The sequence below is a fragment of a genome, unplaced genomic scaffold (assembly GCF_019419815.1).
Source record: "Pyrus x bretschneideri cultivar Hongxiangsu unplaced genomic scaffold, Pyrus_bretschneideri_v1 Contig1, whole genome shotgun sequence".
Taxonomy (NCBI): Eukaryota; Viridiplantae; Streptophyta; class Magnoliopsida; order Rosales; family Rosaceae; genus Pyrus; species Pyrus x bretschneideri.
In genome coordinates this window covers 3,112,422-3,125,813 of record NW_025999390.1, presented here as the reverse complement: position 1 = coordinate 3,125,813, position 13,392 = coordinate 3,112,422, and the positions used below count along the sequence as shown (strand labels likewise).

General features: G+C 33.4%; 1 pseudogene; it reads right to left on the bottom strand.

Annotated features, from left to right (window-relative positions):
- Window positions 1-3,524: 3,524 nt before the first annotated feature.
- Window positions 3,525-5,146, bottom strand: LOC103955374 (annotated as a pseudogene).
- Window positions 5,147-13,392: the final 8,246 nt, after the last annotated feature.

The window sequence follows — 13,392 nt, the reverse complement described above, 5'->3', positions numbered from 1 at the left end:
GGTTAATTTCCATCAACTCAAAATAATATCACAAGATTGTAATAGAGAACTTACCAATTTTAAAATTTAAATTTTAAAACATAAACAGAAGCATGAACTTTTAACGACGTGGGATGTTACAACTATCCTTTAATTCATCATTCCAAAAAATTATGGATCGGACTACAATGTTAAATCATGCAATAAATAAGCCAATGTAGTTAAAATATAAGTTAATATAGGCATAAAATCTCAACACTACCACTGCAATTCTTATCTTCCATAAAAGTGTAATAGATTCATGAATAATAATAGAATAAGAGTGAATAGAAGTATGAAAATCCCAAAAAAACATGTGAACAAGATATATATAACTCAAGCTTCTCAAGATCGAGAGATTTGGGCTTTGAAAAGTTTCCTAAACCTTCTAAATTTCTGTAGAATTAGTTCATACATTCAACTAAGATATGAAATTGTGTGCCTGCATATGACATGTTAATGCCATGGTATAATCCAAAATTTAAAGTATGAAATCATATACAATGGCTCACTCAGGAAACTAGTATCCATAAGGTTAATTTCCATCAACTCAAAATAATATCACAAGATTGTAATAGAGAACTTACCAATTTTAAATTTTAAATTTTAAAACATAAACAGAAGCATGAACTCTTAACGATGTGGGATGTTACAACTATCCTTTAATTCATCATTCCAAAAAATTATGGACCGGACTACAATGTTAAATCATGCAATAAATAAGCCAATGTAGTTAAAATATAAGTTAATATAGGCAGAAAATCTCAACACTACCACTGCAATTCTTCTCTTCCATATAAGGGTAAAAGATTCATGAATAATAATAGAATAAGAGTGAACAGAAGTATGAAAATCCCAAAAAAAAACATGTGAACAAGCTTCTCAAGATCGAGAGATTTGGGAGTTTCCTAAACCTTCTAAATTTTCTGTAGAATTACTTCATACATTCAACTAAGATATGAAATTGTGTGCCTGCATACGACATGTTAATGCCATGGTATAATCCAAAATTTAAAGTATGAAATCATATACAATGGCTCACCCAGGAAACTAGTATCCATAAGGTTAATTTTCATCAACTCAAAATAATATCACAAGATTGTAATAGAGAACTTACCAAATTTAAATTTTAAAAGATAAATAGAAGCATGAACTCTTAAAGATGTGGGATGTTACAACTATCCTTTAATTCATCATTCCAAAAAATTATGGACTGGACTACAATGTTAAATCATGCAATAAATAAGCCAATGTAGTTAAAATATAAGTTAATATAGGCAGAAAATCTCAACACTACCACTGCAATTCTTATCTTCCATATACGGGTAATAGATTCATGAATAATAATAGAATAAGAGTGAACAGAAGTATGAAAATCCCAAAAAAAACATGTGAACAAGATATATATAACTCAAGCTTCTCAAGATCAAGAGATTTGGGACTTGAAAAGTTTCCTAAACCTTCTAAATTTCTGTAGAATTAGTTCATACATTCAACTAAGGATATGAAATTGTGTGCCTGCATACAACATGTTAATGCCATGGTATAATCCAAAATTTAAAGTATGAAATCATATACAATGGCTCACCCAGGAAACTAATATCCATAAGGTTAATTTCCATCAACTCAAAATAATATCACAAGATTGTAATAGAGAACTTACCAATTTTAAATTTTAAATTTTAAAACTTAAACTAGAAGCATGAACTCTTAACGATGTGGGATGTTACAACTATCCTTTAATTCATCATTCCAAAAAATTATGGACTGGACAACAATGTTAAATCATGCAATAAATAAGCCAATGTAGTTAAAATATAAGTTAATATAGGCAGAAAATCTCAACACTACCACTACAATTCTTCTCTTCCATATAAGGGTAATAGATTCATGAATAATAATAGAATAAGAGTGAACAGAAGTATGAAAATCCTAAAAAAAAACATGTGAACAAGCTTCTCAAGATCGAGAGATTTGGGACTTGAAAAGTTTCCTAAACCTTCTAAATTTTCTATAGAATTACTTCATACATTCAACTAAGATATGAAATTGTGTGCCTGCATACGACATGTTAATGCCATGGTATAATCCAAAATTTAAAGTATGAAATCATATACAATGGCTCACCCAGGAAACTAGTATCCATAAGGTTAATTTCCATCAACTCAATATAATATCACAACATTGTAATAGAGAACTTACCAATTTAAATTTTAAATTTTAAAACATAAACAGAAGCATGAAATCTTAACTTAATCGATTTAATTGGAACCAAAAGCTTAATTTTAATTCAACCAAATTAGGTAGAGATTAAATTGCGAGGAACAATTTCATACCTTTCTGGAGAGAATTTATAATGAAAAAACGCCGAATAGAGCCAAAAGCCGCCGGAAAAATATTTGCGTCTCAAGCTTATGTTAATCAGTTGAACCTCTAACCACGAACCATTGAGCAAACACTCACATGGTTCATCCAAAATAAAATCAATCATCAATTTATCTGTTAAGTCGTTTAGTGATAGATAAATGATATTGATTCCTAAAGTTTTACTTCATTTGTTGAAGTCTGATACTCCTTTTATTTGATGCCATTCTGCAAGCATTTGTACAAGCATGTATATGTATGTATACGTTAGTTAATTAGGGATGGAAGCAATTAGCCAATAGGCAAAGTACCAGTTTTGATGCGTGCGAAATATGTAGCAAGTTTACTACAAACTCATTCAGGATTGCGGAAGCATTTACCAGGATCATCCAACTGTTTTCATTACTATGAATGGATGTACTTCTCTGCATAAATGTATCAAACACAACTCGAAGAATACCATGTACTTATTCATCATGCAATTGATTTTAAAAGAAATTGCAGATGAATTGGTTAGAGTATAGCGGAAGCATTAATTTAACCAGAATCAAATATATACCTCAGTTCCTTTAGTAAAAATAAAGAACCCTAGCCACGTTGGGTGGCTCTGATACCACATGTAAGAATTACATAAGAATTAATTAAGCTAACAATATTACCAACGTAGTGTTAGGATTACCAACATGAACAAACAGATAAGTAACAACCAAATCATAGCATCACATTAGTCGCAAGGATGACTTACCTGATGGAGTCGCCATTGAATGAATAACAGAAGTAGTATACTTCCAGCACACAGCAACGATCTCTACTATTGAAAAGGGTTTAGTTTTAGGATCTAATTGTGTGGAAGCATGGACTTCTTCAACTGATATATATATATATATATGTATATATCCTCATCATATTAGAGTTTCACTCAAAAATCTCTATCTCTTCAATAAGATTAAGTCCCATCATGACTCTCATTCCTTGTATTTACTTAATAAAGGCCCTTAATTGTTTGCATGTAATTGGGACTCCAATATGTTTATTTCCTTAAGGCACCGAGAGTCTAGAGATTTTATTAACTTGTATGCCAAGTCAACTATTCTCTCAATAATTCTCGGCATATTTCATTGCCATTCACAAAATTTTACAGTTTACCGATTCATAACCAACTCCCTTGACCGGTTCTCAACTTGTTTGCGGCACAAATCAAGTTCTTCAACATCGAAAATGAGCTCGTTAAGAACTCATTAGAAAAGTAGAAAGCACACTGGAAATAACAAGGGATCACAACCAAGCTTGTGCACTGAGAAAAAGTAAAAAGTAGCTCAATGTACAAGCACATGCCAGAAAAACTTACAGTGCCGTCACCCCTAGACATAAAAGTTTTCACTTATCTTTTGGTCCTTGCAATTCAATGTTTCCTGTCAATTACCAATACAATAACAAAGAAGCAAACTTCCATATCTTATAACCATGCATCTTTCAAAGGGGAAAAAAATCAATCGATAATAAGGATGAACTTCAAAATACACGCATATTGAAGATCAACCTGAGAAAGGTCGCCAATAGAATAGTTACGAAACAGCACTCGACCATTTGGGCAAGAGGCCAATCCACAAATTTCATTACATATGAAGAGGCGTGAACTAGTTAAATAAAAATAGCTGCTTGAAATTGAAGTTTATCAGTTACCTTGAGAATTTTCCTAATACTCTTCAATAATAGAGGCATCTTCTCTGGAGAAACTGCAGATAACAGAAAATTCTACTTAACAAGTCAGCAACTTCTACGTAAAATAGATCACTCGTCAAATTTAACCACTGGGGAAAGTTGCTCAATATGTTCAATTTATATGCCATGGTTACAATATCCACATAAGATGAAGAAATCTGCTTGCTTAGATCATCAATGGTAGATCACAAACAAATGCGCTAACATGCGTATCTGTGAAGTCTGTATGTGTCTGGGATAACGACATAAAACCCGTTGTGCATCACTTGTCACGGCTATTCCGTACCAACTACGAACCTAAACTGAACTTACTATTTTTTTACTACGTGTATTTTATTGGTCAAACATGAGCAACGTCCTCGAACATATTAATATCCTTGCCATGGAACTAGCAAGTAAATGTACAAGAAAACCACACCTTAACCAAGTTAACAGCCTTTTTGAAAAATTGCATGCATGGATAAAAACATCTGCATACATCGCAACCAGTGGGAAAATGATGTTTCCAGCTCCACAGCCAACCTGTATAGTGAGAACAGTAATCAATAATCCAATACATAACATCCTGACAGGAAAACTGTCAGAGATCCTCTATAGAGAAACATACAATAGATCACCAACTTTAAACAAACCAAGATAAATACTTTGCCACAAGAGTGTACAAAATTTACGGGAAAGGCAAAACTGGAAACAAGATTCTGGTTCCTCAAGACAGGAAAAAAAAATAAAGGCATTTTCTGTTTTGCTTCGAGTAATTATTCCACAAACGAGAAGTAAATTATACTTCTTCCAATTTGCGCTGACACGAGATATAGTGCCACATGATCTCGACTGATACAACAACAGTAACACGCACGACTGGCACACAAGTTTACCTCTAAAAAAACTTTCCGCCCAGCGCCCTGATAGTCAAAACGATGAAAAACACAAAAACAAAAGTTAAAATCCTACTGAATTGTTGGATGAATATGAAATGACAAAACTAAAACCTCCATATATATCTCCAACATAATTCTTCACTCACCGAGAAATATTTGCCCCACTCGTTGTCGAGGTAGTGCCGATCTTTAAAGAACTGATTCAAGAAATTTGCAGTTAGATTTATTTAGCACCGGCAAAATCAAAACTCGGACACAGGCATACATAAAAATGCAACATAAGTAAATAGCTACAGTGAAATTTACTAACCGAATAAGCAAGTAAAATCATACCTTCTTGATGCCGCTTGTAAACCACATCCCAGTACATCCTGGCATCCTTTTCATACTTTTCTGCAAAAAAGGGGTTAATGATCAAAAGTAAGATAAATAGATATCTATAGGAAGCCTCTAGGAGAAGGGACCTCCACTTTTTTTTTATTTTTTTAAATAGAGATTAGTTGTGAGACCAATACCACGTCGAACTTTAACGATTTATTTTTCAAGTTGCACCTCTTAGATCATTGTTGCAAAATATTAGCCAAATTAAAAATATTTGAAGCATTTAATTGAGTTCAAAAAACTTGACGAACTATTTGTTCGGTAAGAAATATTGAAATTTCGTCATAATTAAATCGGCAAATAGTTTCAAATTAAATTGAATTTTAATAAAAAATAACTGAATCAAGACTTACAAAATAGATGGTTCGGATCGTTGAAGTTTGATGTGAGATGGGTTCCATAGCTAATCCCTCTCTTTTTTCTTTTTTTTTAATAAAATGGGATCTCTTCTCTTAAAGGGTGTGTGTATTATATATATAGATGATATATATAAGCCGCATTATTGTCAAATGTGAAATATATAGATGATCAAATATATGATATGTGTGTGTGTGTGTAGAGAGAGAGAGAGAGCACCTCTCCAGAAAGTTGAGATAGTATCAGAGGTGGAGTAAATCTGCAATCGTGGTGCTGCTTGCTCTTGCTCCGAAGCTTCTTTGACAGTGGTGGACGCCATAACCTCCAAAGCTTCTTCCCGAACAAAAGGATATATATAAACATCTAAACTATCTTTGATTTATATCGCCGGTCTTCCTATCTAAAAGAAAAGATGATGTGAGCTCGGGAAAGAAACAAATTCAGAAAAGGCCTTCATGTTTTCATCTTCTTCTCACACGCAGTCCTCGGTGCGCTCTGCCAAAAACAGACAAATGCAGTTTAAAAAGGACGAAGAAAAATGAAATATATATGCAGCTTTTAATTCTGGTGTGCTGTTCATAACCGTTGTGGATCAGATAAGTTATCAATCAGTGATCAGTGCATTATACGACCAAGTGCAAGTGGAAATACTGCCACGCGCCGCCTCCCTTGTCGACCAATGCATGCATATTGCTATTGCTGGGGTGGGAGAGCACGTGATCATGCACATGCCTCTCTGTTGCAGTTCACTGTTCACATGGTTGCCTTTATTGGCAGAAAGCTCCACTGGCAAATCCGTTGGTGTGAACTGATCGAGGATAATGCGGTCTGTACTGAGAGGAAATTAATTAATTTACACTACTCTCTTTTGCGGTTTTCGCATGGTCTTATAAGTTTATTGCATATATGACATGTAAGTGATTTATTTATTTATTTTGTGCATCAACATATAAATAAGTCTTCTGTATAGCATTAGATTTCCGTACTGGAATTGATTTGTTTGATTGACAGATAGAGAATAGACGTTTATATATTCTTCAACCTGTTTGGAATGGATGGGACATCGTCGGGCCAGAATTAGCTTGAATTCAAATACGGCAACACCAAAAAAAAGCAAGTGATTTTGTGTTCTTCTTGTTCAAGCACAGCTAATAAAGCCAAAAGTTGGGTTATCTTATGGTTGATAATCCACCCCAACCACACATTATTGACACGTACATTGGACCAGAAAGATTCTCATATAATCTAACACTATCTAACTATATTGATTGATCGCGGAAGAAAAAAAAAAAGCACTAGTAGCATGTTTACTAACTTGATTAAGATATCATATAATGTTAGGCAATTACTATTTTTATTTGATACTAACGATATTCTGAATTAATTTATCCATATTATAAGAAAATGATTCAAATTTGAGTGAAATTATGAGAACATATTATTTTAGCCAACTTTTTAAATTTAATTATACGTTGGTAGACACTTAATACTATCACTTAACTCCCAAAATTATATTATTGTTATTCAAATTAATGTGTCCTTGTGTTTATTCACGTATCTAATGTTATTTATGACGATATTTTTTGATATGTTATTGAGATATCAACATATATTTATCTGACGTTATTTATTGTATAAATTTGATGACCCCATCATACATTATTGGAGGATAAAATATCGTTGGTGGCCTTTGACCAACAAGATTTTAAAACCTAGCATGCCACGTCCGTGGCAAATGGCAATGGTGGACGATTCCAAATTCGAATTTCAGGGGATCACAATATACTAAAATACAAATTTTTTAGATAGAAACAAAGAATGAAGCGCACTAAAAAAATCAATTAATTCATTGAAGCATTTCATCAAATACTAGGGTGGGCTTGTTATTGTCTACCAAACTATGTTACGCACATGTCAATAGATACGACACTATCAAACATTTGAGATAATTTGTCTTGTGTTATCAATGCAACCTGTCGAAATATGTCTAACAAACATTACATCAAATACTTAGTAAGCACAAAAAGGACACTATCAAATATTCAAAGGTCCTTAGAAGACCTTCATATATATATTTTCTAGACTTTTAGTAGTCCTAGAGCCATCTTGATCCCAAAATGCATCTGCCCCCGAGTGGCATGCACCCTGATAAATGTCCAGATGGACTCCTCACTCCTTTTGGTTGCCGCCGAAAGTGGAAAAGGATAAAATGAAAGCATGCTGCTGGTCCAAAGGCTCCAAGGGTCTCTCGCATGCCATTAGGGTTACCACTTGCCCCAAAAAGTGTTCCATAGACCATGGACCATGGACCGTGGACTATAGTATAAACCACGATGGCAAGAGAAGATGCTTTATCGTCATGATTGGCAATGCAAGTGGTGTCTTCTGACAAATATTAAAGCATTGTTGCCCTAGCTAGGGCTGTCGAAACATGTATGCAATATGTATGCAAGCACCTCTTTCATTTCCCACTCCAAAAAGGGTAAGTCTTAGGCCATACAAAAGGCATGCCCAGTTGCCCACTTCCATAATGGGTATTTTTCTTCCTACCCTACCATTTATCATCATTCACTGGTACAGTGATACTTCTTGGTAAGCTACATAGCCAGTAATACATCCTCGATGCACATGTAGTCTCGTTTAAGATAGACTTGTAAATGGATCGAATTTGGATCGGGTCAGTCCTAATTCATATGTGAATTCGTTTATAATAGAATATTAAATTTGAATCTTATTCAGATTATTAGATTTGACTTGTCAATTTATATTTGATTCAAATTGGATTGGAGCAAGAGTGGATCTAATTTTAAAAAAAAAAAAAAAGTAAAAGTAACATGCATTCTTGTATTTATCTATTACTCATTAGATAATCCGATAGTCTGACCAAGGTTACTCATAAGTGTAATACTTAACAAATAATATAGAAAATAGATAGTATGTTATATTAAGTTGAATCAAATTATTATTGAATCGGATCAACCTTAATACATATCTAGACCAATTTTGCAATAGGATTATTTCCAAATCAAATTTGAGTCAATTGTGGAGTTTAAATTAGCACTCCAAAGAAATCACTACACACTCCTCTCTTATAAAAAAATGACATCTACAATCACTACACACTCATGTCTTGCAGTGATGCTAATAGGAGTGAGTAGATAAAGTGAGTGTTAAATGTTGAGCCATTTCTTTGCTGTAGAAAGCACAAATCGATCAGGGAGTAAAAGTGAAATGATGGCTTTACTTTTTTTATGAAAATTGTGGCTTTACTTAATTTGATTAACATTGTTCAAAATCAGATTGCATTCCTTAGAGGACCTAAGATGCCATCTTGGAGTGATTGAATCTTTGAACATCTTGGAGTTGTCTAATCAAAGTTTCAGTACATTTTATGGGTTTTTATACTTTAGTTTTCAGGGTTTCATGGTTTAGTCCTCCTGATTGTTTGCAAAATCCCTCCAAAGAAAGAAAAAGTTTCCCAACCCACATGTAAAATGTAATCTTGTTATTACTCTGTCGAAGATGATGACATATCTAGTTTGTTAGCAGGTTGGGAAAGAAGAAACGAGAAAGCCTTGTCATGAAATAGAATTCAGGCTTATGGGTTTGTTGTTTATAATCGGGTGTGTTGCGTTATAATAAGTTATTAAGAATTTTAACCATTAAATTATCGTATAGTATTCTAATAAGTTTGTCCCTCACATGTCCTAAAAAAATATTTGGGTGACTGCATTTCAAGAAGTGTTAAATATCTCTTGAACCTAGTTTACTCTGCTAGATTATCACGAGTCTAATCTAAATGGGCTGCATAGGCTTTTAGTTACCGTATACACAATTTAGTGTCTGCAAGTATGAATGATCAGATCACATACTATATATTTCATCACGGAATGTAACAAAATCTGACGTCCCACAACACAAACCACGCATTTTTGCACTGACTGATGGTCGATGAGAGGGGATTGTGACACTGCCCGTGATATATTCCTTCGTTTGCATTTTTTTAGTTAATTATTATTCCAACAATAAAAATGAATCAATTATTGTAAAGCATATATACTTTAAACTACTTTACCCTTTTTTTATCGTTTTTTTTTTTTTTTTTTTTTTTGCGCCGGCTTGTGTATAGTATTAACTAGAATAATGGGTCTGTTGACCTCTCATTGGCCAATCTGTGTGAAAGCAATTCTTGTTCTTTTTCTTTTTTCCAATGAACTGACCCTGCCACATTGCTTTGCTATTATGATTTGCACTTAATTAGTTTATGATTTGATTAAGAGGGCATAGTGCTTTACCATGTTTGACCTAGCTAGCAGATATATTTTGTATGGTAATGCTAACGTGACTAACTATTTAGATTAATGTAAATCATATGACGTAGTTATTAATGATTAAATTATTATTTAAGTATTGAATGATTGAATTATTAATGTAAATCATATAACATGATTTACAAATTTGATCTAAAAAATTTGTCTACCTAGCATTGCTCATATTTGTATTCTCCCTGTTTTATTGTGTTATGGAGATTCAAGGCATTGTGCCCATTCGGCCAATCTAGCTAGTAAATGGGGATACTGCTTATATCTGCATGTGATTTCAATGACAACAATGATTTACTAAAGATCGTAACAGCTTGATCACTTTTTCAATTTCCTCCTTCTTTTGAATATCTTATGTGTTTTCTTCTTTAATTTGAATATTTTATGCGGCACAGGTTGTATTAATTTATGCAGACCTTACATACACACTAGTGGTCGAAATTGATTCTGCTAGATTGCTAAATTATACTTGCAAGTGTTAAAATCTATTTAAAATGAATTGAGAGGTTGTAATCTTATAAATATTCTAAATGCAAGAATTTGATTTCAATATGCAACACTATCAAGACGAGAAAACAAAACATAATCATCGTTATGCAAATTAATGTCACTCATCGTTATAGATTCACCAACAATGATGGTGCAATCATGTTAGTATGATCAATGAGGTGTTTTGTTTTGACACTTGATGCATACAATCATTTAGGGATTTTTCTGGGTATAGCCTCCCCCATTTGACTCAAAATCATTTACATTTTGTGAGAATGCATGTGAATATATATAGGAACTACTCACACATACATGGACAATCATCTTTGGCACTCCTTCACAATTATAGATGGCTATGAATTACTCACTCACAAGAACAGATAAGAATAACTTGCAAATTATTGGTGCAAATCTATATTGACTCTTAAAAATTTCATATCGCACAATTAATGCAATTTCTTGTAAATAAACTCTTAAAATTTATGCATACATTTGGAGCTACGTTGGAAAAACAACATGTCCAAATTAAGTCCATACTTGGGATGGTTTCGATATTACTGTACCAAAATTTCCTTACCAATTATCATTTAAAATTTTTGGTGTGACAAAATTTAGTACCATTATCACATAAATTTTTTTGGTATATCAATTTTCGGTATGCTATCAAATTCGGTTGGCATGTAATAGTAATAGTATTGTACCAATTTAATATTTGGCTATTTTTTGGGAACCAAATCTGAATTTTAGCTTAAAATGTTTTTTGCTTCAATTTTTGTTGCTAAGCAAGTAGCCAAGGTATTAAGGTGAAACTTATTATCATCTTTAATTTTTAAATAATCTAAAATACCTATAACTTACAACCAAGGTTCATAATTCATCATTATTTCACACATATTTAGATTTAGTTAGCCAAACCATGCATAAAGTATTAAATATAAAAGTTAGGGTCCAAATCAAATACAAGTTAAAGACTTCAAGTTGCAAACTAAGTGAAATATATTAACGATAAAAGTTAGTAATTAGTATTATATAATTTAACATATATATATATATATAATTAAATTCATACTACAAATATTCGTTATGGTACAACCTATGGTCGGTATTGGTTTTGGATACCCAATACCATACTAAATACCTTCCGTTAGGATCAATTATTGTACCATTACCATTTGGCAAAAAAAAATGACCGAAAATCGGTAAAATACAGTATAGTAATGGTATAATACGATTAAACGACAAAAAATTCCAACCGTGTCCATACAATATATTATATAATAATATGGAGGACAAGCCATAGCATGAAAAGATAGGATAGGGCTCATCCTTGAAAGGAGGGTGCATTTTTGCTCACAACCTTTAAGTGGTGGTAATACTCATCACCTTATTTATTATCATTGGATAAGTTTAAATTCTAAGTTTTAATCTATCTAGTAAGTATAGCTCGAACTCATCCAAAATAAGCATCACCATCAATTGAGGATATAAGTAAAAATATTCCCTTGAAAGGAAAGGAAGGGATGATCACAGATCAAAATAAAGGAGAATAGCAAAGGATTGGAAGATTTAAAATTACAAGATGCATAGGTGATAGTAACTGAATAAATGTATGTGGGTGGGGTTTCAACATATGGGATGGGAAGAGATAAGGTTCTAGACGACCCTTTTTTTTTCCATTCTCTTCGATGTGTGATTAAGAATTACAATGGCATTAAATAATCGACGATGACCAATAGAAGATAAACCCACATTTATTCCATACGTGATGCAATCCTCTCTTCTCTCCTTTTCCTTCTATATAAAGCCCCAACAGGCCTTGCAGTTTCTCATATCAAAGAAAATCAAAGTTAAGCTATTAGGGTTCCCTCACCGGTGAGGGACCGAGCTAGGGTGAGTAGAGTGATAGATAGGTGTTCCCTTCCCGGTGAGGTCGAATAGAGCGATAGATAGGAGTAGCTAGATCTAGGGTTCGAAATCCTCCGCAAAAAGCGAATAAATGTTCCAATCTCATAAAGCATTTGGGGGTTAACAGCTAGGGTTTTGGGATGCCCCTCTCTCTCTCTCTGGTGCAATATCGATGAAGGAGTTCAAATAATTAAAGGGTAAAGGACGGTGACAGAAGAGAGTGAGCACACATGGTATTTTCTTGCATGCTGGGTTCATGCTTGAAGCTTTGTGTGCTTACTCTCTATCTGTCACCCACCTCTCTCTCTCTCTCTGAATCATGTTTGTTTTGTATATTTGCCCGTTTACAATTTTTCATGAATTTTCTGCATATAAATTTACACCCAGGAAATTACCACTGATCAGTCCTAATCGATTGGGGAATCTGGACTGGATCATTGCATGTTGTTGTCGTGGTCACAGAGATTTATTTGATTTTGACATGTCGGTCTCAAACTATGTACGGATTAGTAATTAGGGTTTCTCAGGGTTCTTATTTTTATTTTTAGTTTTTTGCTGTCGAAAATCCTTTAATTTTAGGCATTAAATTTGTCATTAATTTGCTGACTTCAAGGCCGTTTTCCAAAAAGTATTTATCTATATTTGGTAGGCAGGTGAACCTTGCTTTCTCGCCCTAATTGGTGCAATATATACCATAGGCTGAAGTTGAAAATTTCTCTCTGTGGACACAAAAGCTCCCTAGTCTGATCTGACTTCTGTTAATGACTTATGAACTGTATATGTGGCAGCAGTCTTTCTTTGGCGTAAGTTCTACCTTCGTGTTGGTAATCATGAAGAACCCTTCAGCATGTAGGGCAGATCTTGTTGCTTGAAGCAATAGCTGTTCTTGCTAACAGGCCCTGGATATTTTTAAACCTAGCAGTTTTCAAGATTTATGTTGTAATGCTACCATGTAT